This window comes from Mytilus trossulus, chromosome 1 (genome assembly GCF_036588685.1).
Source record: "Mytilus trossulus isolate FHL-02 chromosome 1, PNRI_Mtr1.1.1.hap1, whole genome shotgun sequence".
Classification (NCBI taxonomy): Eukaryota; Metazoa; Mollusca; class Bivalvia; order Mytilida; family Mytilidae; genus Mytilus; species Mytilus trossulus.
This window is the reverse complement of record NC_086373.1, coordinates 11,433,729-11,450,386: the sequence shown is the minus strand read 5'-3', so window position 1 is coordinate 11,450,386 and position 16,658 is coordinate 11,433,729.

The following is a 16,658-nucleotide window of genomic DNA, read 5'->3' as shown; positions in this document are numbered from 1 at the left end:
CTTGAGGGGGGATAGGACCTTGTTTTTAAGCTCGGGATTTCGGGATTGACCCTTTCGGGATCCGGGAATTCTTGTTGTCGAATTTCGGGACGTCGGGATTTACTTTATTTAAATTCGGGACCTCGGGATTTCGCGTTTTTAAGCCCGGGATTTTGGGATCAGGACCCCTCCTATCCCCCCTCATTCTTTATTGAACGTCTTCTTGAATGATTCTCTCGGAATTGCATAATGTTCTTGACATGTCATGATTGAGAAACGTCATTACGATGATTGCAGTGCAATACTTTATTTGTTTTTATTTTTAAATTGTTTTGATTGGAGCGTCACTAATGAGTCTTTTGAAAAAGAACCGCGCGTCTGGCAAAAATACAAAAATTCAAACTTGGTATCTATAATAATAATCTTTATTTCAAGAGGGTATGCTCAATTAGTACAAACACTATTCTCCCTTGAGGCCCTCACACTCCACTCATAATGCAATTCACACAATTTCTTCAAAACAAAGAAAACATAAATCAAAGTTGATACATAGTCATTTAAATATTTCCTGGATTTTCAAGTAAAACTTAAAGCAGTTTGTTTTAAAAGTATTTATGTTTGACATGTGTCTTAGTGCTTCTGGTAGTTTATTCCATAAAGTTGGGCCAGAATATGAAAAAGATCTTCTAAATGTGTTTGTTCTTGCCTTTGGTATATTAAGTATATGAAGAGTCTATTTACAACCACTAGGATGTCGATGCCACTGCTGATTGAGTTTTTTTCACCGAAAGTTTCACCAGCCCAGTAGTTAGCACTTCGATGTTAACATGAGTTATCATTGATTTGGTCATATTTGGAAATTAACTGTCCACAAAACTTTGATTTTTTTTAAATAATAAGGCTTTTCTATCTGAGGAATAAATAGTTTTATCTGAATTTGGCAAAATATTTATTTTTTGGTCTTCATTGCTCTTCAACTTCGTTCTTAATTTTGACTCTTTAACTTTTTTGATTGGAGTGTCACTAATGAGTCCTTTGTAGAGGAAACACACGTCTGGTGCAAAAACAAAATTTTAATCATGGTATATATGATGAGTTTATTTGCAGCATGGGTTATTTTACAGTCCAACCTCATACACAACCTTCACAAGGACAAATAGGAACGACATCTTTCTAGGTTCTTAAGTTTTATTGTTTCAATCCAAATTCATACTCATCTTTCACAAGGACAAATAGAAAAGACACCTGTCGGGTTCTTTAGTTTTATTTCTACAGGTTAAACTCATACACAACCTTCACAAAGACAAATAGAAAAGACACCTTGCCAGGTTCTTTAGTTTTATTTCTACAGGCAAAACTCATACACAACCTTTACAATGACACATAGAAAATACACCTTGCCAGGTTCTTTAGTTTTATTTCTACAGGCCTAACTCATACACAACCTTTACAAGGACAAATAGAAAATACACCTTGCCAGGTTCTTTAGTTTTATTTCTACAGGCCTAACTCATACACAACCTTCACAAGGACAAATAGAAAATACACCTTGCCAGGTTCTTTAGTTTTATTTCTACAGGCCAAACTCATACACAACCTTTACAGGAAATACATAGAAAAAAACACCTTGCCAGGTTCTTACGTTTTATTTCAACAGGCCAAACTCATACACATGTTTCACAAGGACAAATAGAAAAGACACCTTGCCGGTTTCTTTAGTTTTATTTCCACAGGTCAAACTCATACACAACCTTCATAAAGACAAAAAGAAAAGACACCTTGTCAGGTTCTTTAGATTAATTTCTACAGACCAAACCCATACACAACTTTCACAAGGACACATAGAAAAGACACCTTGCCAGGTTCTTTAGTTTTATTTCGTCAGGACAAACTCATACACATCCTTTACAGGAAATTCATAGAAAAAAACACCTTGCCGGTTTCTTTAGTTTCATTAGATTCACATTTAGATATGTTTTTGATCACCTCAACTCATTTCAGTACGTGCGTTCATCTCATATAGCCTATGGCATTTTCAATTATACTGAAAGCAAACAGTCCTGCTTCATATTCAGATATCTTTTTGAACCTGATTAAGTTGAACGACTTAGAAAGGTCTACAGTTAATGTGTCTATTCAAGTTTTTCTATTGTCAACAGCTCATTTCGTTTTATACTTTCTACCTCATCATATGTCTATTTTAAATATATTTATACTTTTAAAAATTGAAAAGGCATTTTATTTTATTTAATCTTTCCTGAATAAATTAATGAATGCGTTTTAGAGGAATTTCTTTCTGTTTGGTGAACAACTACTATATATATAGTACCTTTTGCCTTTTTAAATGACATGTTAAGAAAAAGAATTAAAAAAAAAGAGTTAAGAAATTACGAACTAGATTTGCTTCAAAAACGTACCTCGCCTCTTACATCGAGGATTCTTGGACGAGGTTTCATTTCATTAAGAAAGTCAACATGTATAAAAGGTTTCGGAAGGGAAATAAGGACAAACAAAAACCAACTTTAACAGCTACAAAAGCTGAAATCTGCTATTATTAACGTAGAAGATTGATAGTATATGATACAGGCTACATACTATTGAGGCGATAGTAGTTTACTGGTGTTTAAATCTCGTAATTCGATTTAAGAAAAGCCAAATAAAGATAACACACACACACATACATAAAAAGGAAAATGTATTGTGTCAACTCTTAATTGAGCAAGAACTGGTTCGTCGACAGCTAGTACATATAACAACCTTTCATGTCCGAAAAAAATCAATATATTGAACCAAAATATATAATAAAATTCAAAACAGAAATCCCTAATCATGGCAAATTCAAAAGCTCACACACATCAAACAAATAGATAACAATTGTCATATTCCTGACTTGGAACAGCATTTTTACATATAGAAAATAGTGGATTTAACCTGGTTTTATAGCCAGCTAAACCTCTCACTTGTATGACAGTCGCATACAATTCCATTATATTGACAACCATAAAACTAGCAATTCAGCAACAGTAAACGTTACTGTCACATAGAAAATCGAGAACTAAAAACTCCCCTATTACTATTGAGCAGTGTCAAAATAGCATTGAATGTTGTACATTTTTTGTATAAGTTTCAATAAAATTTACAAATGAACAATGGTGAAATACATAAGGGTTTAAATCATCGATAGGACAAAATCTATACAAAATTTTCAAATTGCAGACAACAAATTTGTGCATGTGTTTTTGGAGTTTAAATCCCTAAAATGCCCAATTTTATGGAGTTTTATTATATGAAGAAAATGTTTTAGACAAAAACTGAAACATTTATTTCAAGTTAGAGTACATATAGTGTTTCTTCCGTTTAATTTTGACCATAGTTACTTTTCCTAAATGGATAAGTGACATGCTTAGTTTTTGGACATGAAAATTTTGTCAAATCTTTTGACAAAATCCGTATGTATCGGGATGAAAATCGAATGGAAAATCGTACCGTGTAAACATACCTTAATTAATGTAAACAGGCACGAGCGTGACTTATCAATAAAGATATGTAAATGCGATCCAATGAGAGTATGTTCCAGCTCAGCTGAGAATTAGGAAGTTGACAATTGGAAATCTGAAATCAACAGGTGTGTCATAAATTCTAGTTTAAAGACCTCAATTGCTGTCAACAACAAAGGAAAATATCAAAATACGAAAGAGGCATATCTTGTTTCGAGTGTACTTCAAAAATCCGAAGACTTGAAAATCAACATAAGAAGATTTCCAAAACATCTTCTCGAATGCATTTTGTTTTATATATTTACTGCACTTTAATTATTGATGGATTTGTATCTCAAATAGAACTGCTTTACAATGTGCATCCTTTAACTTGAGCGACAGTGGTCATCGGTATTTCAAAATATAAATCAATTCAGACGAGTAAACTGACAGTTTGATTTAAGCTTATATCCATCAAAAGGTAAACATTCATTGTTGTCGACATTCACATTACTAAATGCTCCCTCTGTTTTTTGTGTCTGTACAGTATTTTGTTTGCTGTAAGTTTGTTCGTTTTTATAAGCCAGTGTGTTGTTTGCTGTAAGTTTGTTCGTTTTTATAAGCCAGTGTGTTGTTTGCTGTAAGTTTGTCCGTTTTTATAAGCCAGTGTGTTGTTTGAACCTGTATGACCTACTTTACGGTATGGATTTGACATTGTTGAAGAATGTATGATGTTTAAATTCCCTTGATCTTAACGAAACATTCCTTTTCCTCTTTGGCAAACATATGTACATACATTACTTCATAATTATATTTTTGTTTTGTTGAACACTTGATGCCTTGTTTAGGTTTACATACTGTTTCGTTTATAAGATAAAATTGAGAAAGGAAATGGGGGATGTGTCAAAGCGATAACAACCCGACCATAGAACAGACAACAGCCGAAAGCCAGCAATGGGTCTTCAATGTAGCGAGAATTCCCGCACCCGTTGGTGTCCTTTAGCTGTTCCCTAAAAAAATATGTATACTAGTACAGTGATAATGGAGGTCATAATAAACTCCGAATTATACACAAGAAACTAAAATTAAAAATCATACAAGACTAACAAAGGCCAGAGGCTCCTGACTTGGGACAGGCGCAAAATTGCGGCGGGGTTTAACATGTTTAGGAGATCTCAACCCTCTCCCTATACCTCTAGTCAATGTAGAAAAGTAAACGCATAACAATACGCACATTAAAATTCAGTTCAAGAGAAGTCCGATGTCAGATGTCAAAAGATGTAACAAAAGAAAATAAGTAGAATGACAATAATACATAAATAACAACAGACTACTAGCAGTTAACTGACATGCCAGATCCAGACCTCAATTAAACTATTTGAAAGATTATGTCTTCATCATATAATAATCAGGCACAATCCCTCCCGTTAAGGGTTTAGTAGCATACTATCATAAGATATATGAGGAAAACATAATCCGTGTCATGCCAACAACTGGTTTTTTTTTTAGATGAATGTGTTTAGTTCCGATGCAAAGACCCTATAAATGAATCGATATTAAAGCCAAAATATGCAATCTTTAATGACCTGAAAACAGTATCGTAACTATATCCCTTCTTAATAAGTCTTATTAAAAGTTAAGATGTCTGCATGTTAAGTTATATTTACGAATTATTTCCTTGTACCGATGATAAAATTTAGATAAGACGTGGCACGGTACTTGTCTATCCCAAATTCATGCATTTGGTTTTCATGTTATATTTGTTATTCTCGTGGTGTTTTGTCTGATGATTGGTCAGTTTCTGTGTGTGTTGCGTTTCGGTGTTGTGTCGTTGTTCTCCTCTTATATTTAATGCATTTCGCACGGTTTTGGTTTGTTACCCCGATTTTGTTTTTTGTCCATGGATTTATGAGTTTTGAACAGCGGTATACTACTGTTGCCTTTATTTTTGACCAGTTTGTGATATCGAAAACCCTGGTGTAATAATTTTTCAGTTATACATAAATTTCTCTAACTAAACTCTAATACGTTGTTACATACACCAGCGAATTGTACAAGTTGCGATATATAAACACCATAAGACGGTGACAAGGGAACATCACCATCTAAACATGGATAATTAACGATAGGAAATGAAAAATCCTGTCTTTTATCATAAATTTTTGTATTAAGCTTCCCGTAAATGATATAGATATCAAGATCGAGGAAAAGGCAGTGGTCATTGACAGTATTAGCTTTGTTTAAAGTAAGTTCAACATGATAAATTTCTTTAGTATACATACTGAATTCGTCATTATTGAGAGCCAATATATCATCCAAATATCTAAAAGTATTGTTAAATTTTTGTATCAAATGTTGTTTCGATGGGTCTTTGCTAATATTAGTCATACATTGTAACTCATAACAATACAAAAACAGGTCCGGAATAATTGGTGCCCGGTTAGTTCCCATTGGAATTCCAATAACTTGACGATATACGGAATCTCCAAAGCGAACAAAAATGTTATCAAGTAAAAATGTAAGCGCAAATATAGTATCATAGCATGTCCAATTGACAAAGTTCTTTTGTTTGTGCTACAAAAATGACCTAAAAGAGTTTGAACATATGCACTCGCATTCTGACTTTTGAAATGCCCAGTTAATAAGGGATGTGATTTGTATTCTTAAAAAGAATATGAGGCAAAGTGGTAAATAGGGTAGAAAAATCAAAACTTTGAACAGATTCAAAATCACCAATATATGCATGCAATTTATCAAGTACTTTCAACGAGTTTTTGACACTCCAAAAGTAATTAATTCCACTATTTTCAAAGGCCTTATTTGAACAATTTATTATCAGGTTTTTTTTTAATAAAAGGACAACGGAAAGTATCTACGTACAGACTATGATACCAAACTCTTAATTGTTAAGCACACCTATGTAAAGTATAAACAACAGGCACTCAAATTCAAGCACAACATTACAATAAATCATAAATGGAACTTTATTAGATTGACAATCCAGAATCGGTACTCTAGTCAAACATGGAAAAAAGAACAATTGAAAGTTATCAGGGCCATATCTGAGGACTCTGTATTAAAAGTAAGTAAGTAAGTATATCATTTATTATAGTGACATGTGTAGTATATATAATATTACATAATAAATATACAGTAGTTAAATAACTTTATACCCGGCCCGTTGGACCTATAAGTCACTTTAAACCTAATGTTCAAATTTGTAATACGTATTGTGATTGTTACTTATAAAGAAGTTCCTTTCTTTTACAGAAAAATAAATTTAAATATTTAGCAGTTTGTCTTTGATGAAGTGTCATTGAATTAGCAAATGTTATATTATCAATAAAATGTCTACCAAGGTTCACTGATTCAAATAATAATTGTCTTAATCTTGGAACAAAGAACAATTGAAAGTTATCAGGGCCATATCTGAGGACTCTGTATTAAGTGTTATTAAAGTCATATATAACTTCAAATTAAAATACAATGATGCATGTGTTTTTGTTACAAAATGGGTAGTTTTTTTTTTATATAAAACTTATGTACATATACTTTTTCTCTAGAAAATTCTTTAATTTGTCCATATTTAAAAGAAATTCACTATTTTTAATTGATGACCAGACAACAATTCGCCGACATTTTCATCTTATGCAATTACCTGAGCGCGACCTTTCTCGTAAAAATCCGGTGTGGAGATCAGAATACGCAAGTGCAAAGGGGAAAACTTAATTGTTTTTTGATTGTTTACAAAGGTGACAATCGGTAAACTTCGGTTTCAAAACACGACTATTAAGCTGTCATGTTTTAATAACAACAATGACCAAGTGTAATGTTTTTTAGACGATTATACGTAATAAATGTGCAAAAAATGACAAAATCGTGAACAGAAGTCTTAAATTATGATATATGCATGCGTTGCTCAAGTATTGAATTAACAATTGTTGTCAACAGTCAATCGTTTCATATGACTTTTAAGATGATACACCAGATGAAAAAATCTAATATATTTGACAAATATATCCGTAACGGTATGTATACCGCTGGATGCCTCCATGAGTTTGGTATTATAGTCGGTACGTAGATACTTTCCTTTGTCCTTTTTATACCAATTGAAATATGTTAATTCAATTCCCTCGTCGTCCAAAAATGGAAAATCATCATCGGCTCTTTCACCTTGGAAATATATTATTGTCATCTCATTGGAAACTAAAATGAAGTAAAAAAGTGTAGAAAAAAGATTACGCACGTGTTTCTTCATATACTAGAATTATTTCTCTTTTCCCAGTAACTACTAAATTGAACCTCTCCCTTTTTCCTGTGAGGTATTCCCTTTGCATTTAAAATTTCTAGTAGTCTTTTCACATATTGAGAACCTAGACCTTTAAACTATTCTCAATGTTTTGTATTTATCCTAAACAGTGGCCATTGTCTTGACCTATACTATTCTAAACGAGGAGCAAAAGATACAGAAGGACATTCAAACTCATAAATCGAAAACAAACCGACAACATAATCGCTCAAAAAAAAATACAAACAGACAAATAATAATACATTAACATAGAAAGGATAGACTAAGCACCACGACCCCCAGAAGAAAAACTTGTGGTGATCTCAGGTGCTCCGGAAGGATAAGCAGATCGACACCCGTCGTATTGCTCATGTTAGTACAAACCTGGTAACTATTTGCATATACAATTAAGGTGTCCTATACGGACAGGCATTACTTTTTTGCTGTTTGGAGGAGCATAACTCACTAAAATGGTTAACTATTTTTATTAAGGGAAGATATCAGTGTAATGTATGTTGTGTTTAATTGATAATTACTAAAGCACAGTTTTATTGTATTGCACATCTGTTTATCCTTGTTTCCTGCTTTGTTTGTCTCTACCTGTTATGCGTAAAACTCTGAAACGTAGAAATCTCCCCCTAGAAAGTCGTTCCTTCTACGTACGAAATCCTGTCGTTTTACGTTAGACATTTTTCTTGACAATTTCGACCCAGTATCATGTATAGAGTTAAATTGTTTGCAAGTATTTTTTATGAGTAGTCGTTCATGTCAAAATAACAATACTTCCATCATTCTAGATTATCCATGGAGATGGTTTTGACAAGTACCCCAATTTGGTTTAAAAGTATACAAAGTATCATGATACTGTGGTTTGGTCATATCCAAGCTATTGTCCCAATTTTATTACAATTCTGTATGATTGATAAAGTTAATGATGCCCCAAAAACTTTAACCATAAACTTATCCTAAATGTTGACAACACCGACGCCGACGACGGAATATAGAATCGTTATGTATGGCTCCCGCGAATTAAGTTTCGCAAGCTTGACACAAAAAAGAATAAGTTCATGTTTCCTGTAAAACATATTTAAACCAGGTTCACTCCACCATTTTTTTTCTTTAAAAATGTCCTGTACCAAGTCAGGAATATGGCCATTGTTGTATTATAGTTCGTTTCTGTGTGTATTACATTTAAACGTTGTGTTTCCGTTGTGTCGTTTGTTTTCTCTTGTGTTTGAGTGTGAATTCATATTACTATAATACTTGTCACGGTACGTTTCTATCCCAAATTCGTGTATTTGGTTTTGATGTTATATTTGTTATTCTCTAGGATTTTGTCTAATGGTTAGTTTGTTTCTTTGTGTGTAACATTTTTATGTTGTGTCGTTGTTCTCCTCTTATATTTTAAGCGTTTCCCTCAGTTTGAGTTTGTTACCCCGATTTTGTTTTTTGTCCATGGATTTACGAGTTTTGAACAGTGGTATACTACTGTTGCCTTTATTTTACCAAAAATTCCTGTACAAAAATAAGTCATGAATATTGCAGTTGTTATCCATTCGTTTGAATTGTCTGGGCTTTTCATTTTGCCATTTGAATTAGGGACTTTTCGTTCTAAATTTTCCTCAGAGTTCGGTATTTTTGTTACTTTTTGCTAAGTCGTGTGAAACGTAGCTATTATGACATTTAATCTTAAATTCAAGTCTTTGCTTGATCGTTAATGAATTATATTACCCATCTGATCAACAGCCCATTGATACACCTGTAGGGAGTTGATGAGCAGGAGATGGACACCATCTGCTCTGCATGTTGTAGTGGCATCTGCGTGATCTTCTTTTTCAGGATATACCTTGTAACAAATACTGATGGTTACATTATACCTATATCCTCTTGTTGTATCACATAAACATACAATGACATACATGATACATTTCTTTATTTTAAATAGTTATCAAAGATACCAGGCTTATTTATATATGATACACCAGACACTTCGGATACATAAGACTCATTAGTGAGGCTCAGTTTAAAATAGTTATTAACAGTTTTGTAAAGAGAAGGTTTAAAAGAGGGACGAAAGATACCAAAGGGACAGTCAAACTCATAAATCTAAAACAAACTGACAACGCCATGGCTAAAAATGAAAAAGACAAACAGAAAAACAATAGTACACATGACACAACATAGAAAACTAAAGAATAAACAACACGAACCCCACCAAAAACTAGGGGTGATCTCAGGTGCTCCGGAAGGGTAAGCAGATCCTGCTCCACATGCGGCACCCGTCGTGTTGCTTATGTGATTACAAATCCGGTAAATAGTCTAATTCGGTAGGTCAAATTCATGAAAGGGAAGGGGATTGTAGTTACACTATGTTTTATATGATGTAATGTAAGATAATTATATTTATTTATTTTCTATAGATAAACGTTTTATAAAATAACCATGTTCATTTGAATAAACGGAAATAAATTGTAGTAATACAAAACAATGTTAAAATTTTTAGTTGATTTTACAACTGTTCCAAATATAAAAAAAAAAGAAGATGTGGTATGATTGCCAATGAGACAACTATCCACAAAAGACCAAAATGACAAAAACATTAACAACTATAGGTCACCGTACGGCCTTCAACAATGAGCAAAGCCCATACCGCATAGTCAGCTATAAAAGGCCCAGATAAGACAATGTAAACCAATTCAGACGAGAAAACTAACGGCATTATTTATGTAAAAAATGAACGAAAAACAAATATGTAACACATAAACAAACGACAACCACTGAATTACAGGCTCCTGACAAATGTTCATTTATTTGATAAAAAAAATGCAACAAGTTTTCCTCAGTAAAACAAGCATTGAAAAAGAATCGTATGATTACCTGTCCTTCTGATTGTTTCATATCCTAAAGATGATTCCTTGTGCGGAAAGTGTGCATGGTAGATACTACAATGTCCTGAAACGGATTCATAGTTTGCAGAGTAACAGTTTTCATCTTTAGTACACGAGCTTGCACATTCAAAGAATGTTCGTGTAATGTATGTTCCTACAGACGAACTGGTTGGAACAATACGATTATTTTTCTCTAGTTCAAAATTCTGTAATTTAATTTTCCTACTGTTTGCACATAACATGAACGCTACCACAGCCAAAGTAGCCAAAAGAATTTGATACAACATTGTACAGTGTGCGTCAATCCTGAAATTTACTTTTCTTCCCTTTCACAAAATTACTTAATTCCCCCTCTTCCATATTTATCCTGAATATCTTTAATTATATATGAGCCTTCATAACAGTTTTGTGTTACATTTAATAGGCAATAAATGCTGATCGATAATAGCACACCTAAATAAATAATAAAAAAAAACTAATCAAATAATTTTTAAAAATACTTCAACATACAAAATAATTAGAATATTAGGATGAAATCAGTAGAGGAAGAGTACATTTGTTTTTGTTTTTTTTACCAAAACGGGTTTTTTTCTGTGATGAATGTTTTTTGTGTCGTATTTCTATCATTTTAGCAAGTCTTTTTTAACGTGATGTTTGGCTATCCATAATAGGTGGCCCTAGAACACAGTTAGTGCATAGTGCATTTCTTTTAGACAATAAGTTCTAATTAAAAAAATCGCACCTGGTCTTTCTCAAAAAGATATTTACAGTGTAGTGTACTAACGGTGAGACAAATAATATCAAAATTACAGAAACGTCTACCAGCTCTAACTCAAAATATTGACAATTCTGTGCTAAGGGGTGTAAAATTCAGTTTGACAGCTTCAGATGTGATAAAATTTGACCTTTTTGAAGTGGACCAAATCACTACTTAACATTAAGATTCAGCACCCAAATTTTTTGGACATATAATTACATCCCCCTACTTAATATTTCATGCATTTTGTATCAAGAAATACATTGGAAAAGTGTATCAAATAAAACATGCCAGTTATACACTGTTTACACTAGGGACTATATTCGTAGATAACGAAAACCAAAGGACGATAACTATGTCCTTGGACCAGGTTCATCCCACCATTTTTTTCTGACGATGTCTCTTACCTCGTCAGGAATATGGCAGTTGTTGTCAATTCGTTTGATGTGTTTGAGCTTTTGATTTTGCCATTTGATTACGGGCTAAGCCGCTTTCCGTTTTGAATTTTTTCAGTATGAAGGATTTTAAAAGACTTGGTAATGTTTTACTATTTTTGCCATTTGAGAAGCCAAAATAAAATCTGATAACATGTTCTCTTTTCAGAGTTATAGTTATTCAATTGAAACGGTAAAAACTGGTGCTGATTATGCTTGCAATGACATAAACGGTTTTAATTGTACTGATCCAGAGCTATGCAAGAGTATATAATTTTAAACAAGCTTCCAGTTATTTTCTTCGATTTATAATGCTTTCGCGGAAATATCTAACCCGCTTTACTGAACATAATTGGTTTTATGTTGAAAGATTAGGGCTTTACTACAAATATAAAAAAGATATAACATCATCAATGATAAAAGAAATGAAATCAGAGTCAGATAAACCCTGTCAGATAGTTATGTACATCTTAAAATCATTGTATTCATCAATTACAGTTGGCCTGTTGCTTAAAGTATAAAATAAACATACCAAACCATGAAATTTTAACAATCACCAATCAACCATGAAAATGAGGTCATAGTTTAATGATACATGATGCCATACATACATACATATAAATATAACAAGATATGAAGTATCAAGGTCTTCTTCTCTCTAATATAGCCTTTTACACTCAGTTTATACTGATGTGTCCGTCTCGTTTGTATGCAGGCGAAACTAGAACTAAGACACTGTTTGCGTATTTGCACAAATGACATTAAAATATAAGTTTGATATTAGATGAATAATTTATTTATCTCAATAATCATAAAGAATTACTTTCAAATTGATCAACATAGCCAGAAAACCACCATTTTTTTCAATGCCCTGTATCAAGTCAGGAATATGGCAGTTGTTTTGTAATACGTTTTTTTTTTCTTCAGTTTATGTTGCATTGTCGTTTGTTTTTGTTGCACTTCATGGTTTGTGGTTTCGTTGTTTTCCACTAATAGTTGATGTGTTTCCCTCGATTTTTAATAGTGTGTAACCTGCATTTGCTTTCTCGCAATCAATTTATGACTGAAAGTATACCACTGTTGATTTTATTTACCATTTTTCTAAACAATAAACGGAATTAAAAAGCTGTCCCAACTACTTAAAGTACATTGTAATCAAAATTTGAATGTAACGTGTCTAATTGCTTATAATTTCATCACGATTTCGAAATAAAATTACTAGTCCACAAATAATCTAATTCTAAAACGATGCATATATAAATTACTCATAAAAAAGTGTTTGAAGTTAATGATCGTTTCACTATTCAACAAAATAAAAAAATGAATTTCGCTTTTTCCCTAACGTAAATACATGAACTTTAAATGCTTCCTTGTTTTTTAATAATTAATCAATTTTACAATTAATGTTAATTTCATTTCTTTGTAGTTCAAATCATCGAAATATTCCTCTAAATGCGCAAATCTTTGAAATATCACATCACCTTTATATCAGTAAATTTAAATGGTAAATGGCCTTGCACTTGATGCTCATTTCGGCAAATAAAGTTTACTAATTCAGTGATATGTCGTCACACTAAACTCCTCCAAATCCTTATTCAGTGATATGACGCCACACTAAACTCCTCCGAAACATAATATAAATGAACTAAAATTAACTAGAGGCTCCATACTGGTGATTTGGAAATTATGTAAAATAATGACATCTAAGATAATAACAAAAAACTGCAAAATTTTCGTAAAATTACTAATTTAGGGGCAGCAACCGAACATCAGGGCAGATAAATCTCAATCGAATAAGCATGTTTGCCACCTGTCAAAATTGCTCTAAATGTTTGAGTTTCAGAGATATAGGCTAAAAGTGCATTTTACCCCTATGTTCTATGCTTAACCATGGCAGTCATAATAGTTAGAGCATGTCATCGGATACGTTTTTAAAACTAGGTACTCTAATAATGATTATGCTCAAGTATGGTAAAATTTGTCTCAGTAGTTTCAGAGAAAAAGATTTTTGTAAAAAATATAAAAAAAAATACGAAAAAATGTTAAAAATTTACTATAAAGGACAATGACTCCTAGAAAGTAAAATCACAAAAATACTACTCAGAGGAAAATCAAATTGGAAAGTCTCTAATCACATGTCAAAATCAAATGATAAAACACATCAAAAACGAATGGACAACAACTTTTTTAATATTCCTGACAGCATTAATTCTGTTTATACAGTTTATCTATATCTATAATAATATTCAAGATAATGACCAAAAAATATAAAAATGTATTTAAAACAACCAGTTAAGGGACATCAACCCAAAATTGGGTTGCTGGATTCGTATGAAAAGGAAAGGGGAGGATAAATCTTAACCTGATGAACTTTTTTAGATCTGCTCTAAATGCTTTAGTTTCAGAGATTGCATTATCCCCCTATGTTCTATTTGTCGTTATGTTCGGCCATGTTGGATGAAAGGCGGGGTCAACGGACACATTCTTAAACTAAATACCCTAGTGATGATTGTGGCCAAATTGGTTAAATTTTGGGCTATTAATTTCAGAGAAGAAGATTGTTTTGATAAAGTTAACAGACGACGGACGCCAAGTGATGAGAAAAGCTCACTTGACCTTTCAGGTCATGTAAGCTAAAAAAATAAAACACATGACTAACAAAGACTAGAGGTTTTATGAGATCTCAACCCTCTTACTGTGCATTTAGCCAATGTGGAATAACACACAGCATTACGCACAGTAAAAATTAATACACAATAAGTCGGAGTCCGATGTTACAGAAGTTTGAAGAAGAAACTCAGCAAAAAAGTAAAATAACTAAAACAAAACGAACCCCAAGTTCAAATTCAAATTTGAAAGTCCGTTATCAAATGGCAATATCAAACACATCTGACGAATGTGAAACAACTGTTTTATTCCTGACTCGGTCAAGACATTGCCTTATGTAGAACATGGTAGGTCAAAGAAGTTAAATGATACTGCTAACTTTTTTTCTTTCTAAATAAAAAGTTACTGTATGAAGTCGGATAAATATGTTCAAGGAACAAGTCGGCAATGGGGGCACGATTGCTTCCCTTGGGAAAGACGATTATTTCTTGAAAAAACACATCCTTTAAAAGTAACAAATGTGTTGTCAATCAAGAAATCAAGAGTCTTTTAAAATGTCAGATTCTTTTCAGAGAAAATTTTGTTTGATTCCGTGTGAATTTTTACAGAGTAGAATTTATTTCTCCCTAAGACAATATAAAATATACTTGTACCTTCGTTGGCCATTCAATTTTAATGAAACGAAGTAAGACCAACTTTTTCGATTTGTCTTTTTTTCTTAAATTGGGAATACTTGTGTAAAATGTAGAACAGTATAATGTTTAATACTATTGCAAGATGAAAGAGTCTTATATTGTATGTACTCTAAAAGAGAGACGAAAGATACCAGAGGGACAGTCAAACTCATAAATCGAAAATAAACGCCATGGCTACACAACATTTAAAACTAAACATAAAGCAACATGATACCAACAAAAACTGGGGTGATCTCAGATGCTCCGGAAGGGTAAATAGATCCTGCTCCACATTTGGCACTCGTCGTGTTGCTAATGTTATTACAAATCCAGTAAATTCTCTAACTCGGTAGGTAATATTCATGAAAGGGAATTGTAGTTACGACGTAAGGAACATATCCGATATCATTTGTGAAATGGCTTTTCCACAACGGTCAACCAACTCGTGATGGCGTCCGTAAAATTTACGGAGTAATGACTTCAACTTAACCATTTGGAACTCTTGGTTTAATAGCTTCCTTGTGAGCAGCAACCCTCTATCAAGAAAATCATGATAGGAAATACAGGCACGGGAATATCGTATGCAGATGCTGCTGGAATGTTGATACTTAGAAATGGAAAGTTCACAATTGGAAAGCCGAAATCATCTCTTTTGTCGAAAAGTTTTGTTTTCAACCAACCCACATTGTCAATTTCTAGATGTAAGTCAGGATATGAGGCCAACTTAGCTGTATCTGTTGTAATCTTTATCTCTAGTTCGATTGGATAGATGTGTTTAACATAGTCACCAAATTTTGAATTATTTAGTGAGAGAACATCATCTATATAGTGGAAAGATTTTTGGATTTTTTAAGTATTCACATCTGATTCATGTCTTCTCTTGAATATGTAGTTTTGACAATAACTTTGAACCCAGATTTATTTGCTGATAAAATTGATGTTAATAATTAAGAAAGAGGTTGCAAGGAACACTTCGAAGACAAAGCAATAAACAGTTGTTTGTAAGGACAACTATGTAGATTAGTAATCCAATACACTGATTGAAGATCCAGTTTATCATCCTTGTTTGAAATTTCAGATGCTGCCCCTGCTTTGTGTCAAGTTTCATAACAATGGATTGAGGCAAACTAAAGGTAGAAAACTGAATTTAACTTTTGGACAGACAAACAAGGATAAACTGAATGTCCCCTCCTCTATGGTTGATGCAAAATAATAACTAAAAGTGGTAAATTTGCAAAGATAATTGTATAATTAGCCCTGGTGGCAGTATTTAACAGTAAATCAGCAACAAAGAATCAACACTTCATTCGTACCTCACAAAGAACATTTATGTTTGGTTTCATTCCATTCAGTGGTTCTCTGAAAGAAGACATTTGTATGTAAAAACTAATGTTCACAGAGACATATAAATACACATCTCTGATGTACGTAGAAGACTGAAAAGGTTTAATATACAAATGATGAAGATAAGCTTTATCATTTTCTGTTTGTTACTTTTTCAAGTTCAACAAAGGAGTGCCATGTGTGTGTAAACTTTGCAGTGATGTTTTTGTAC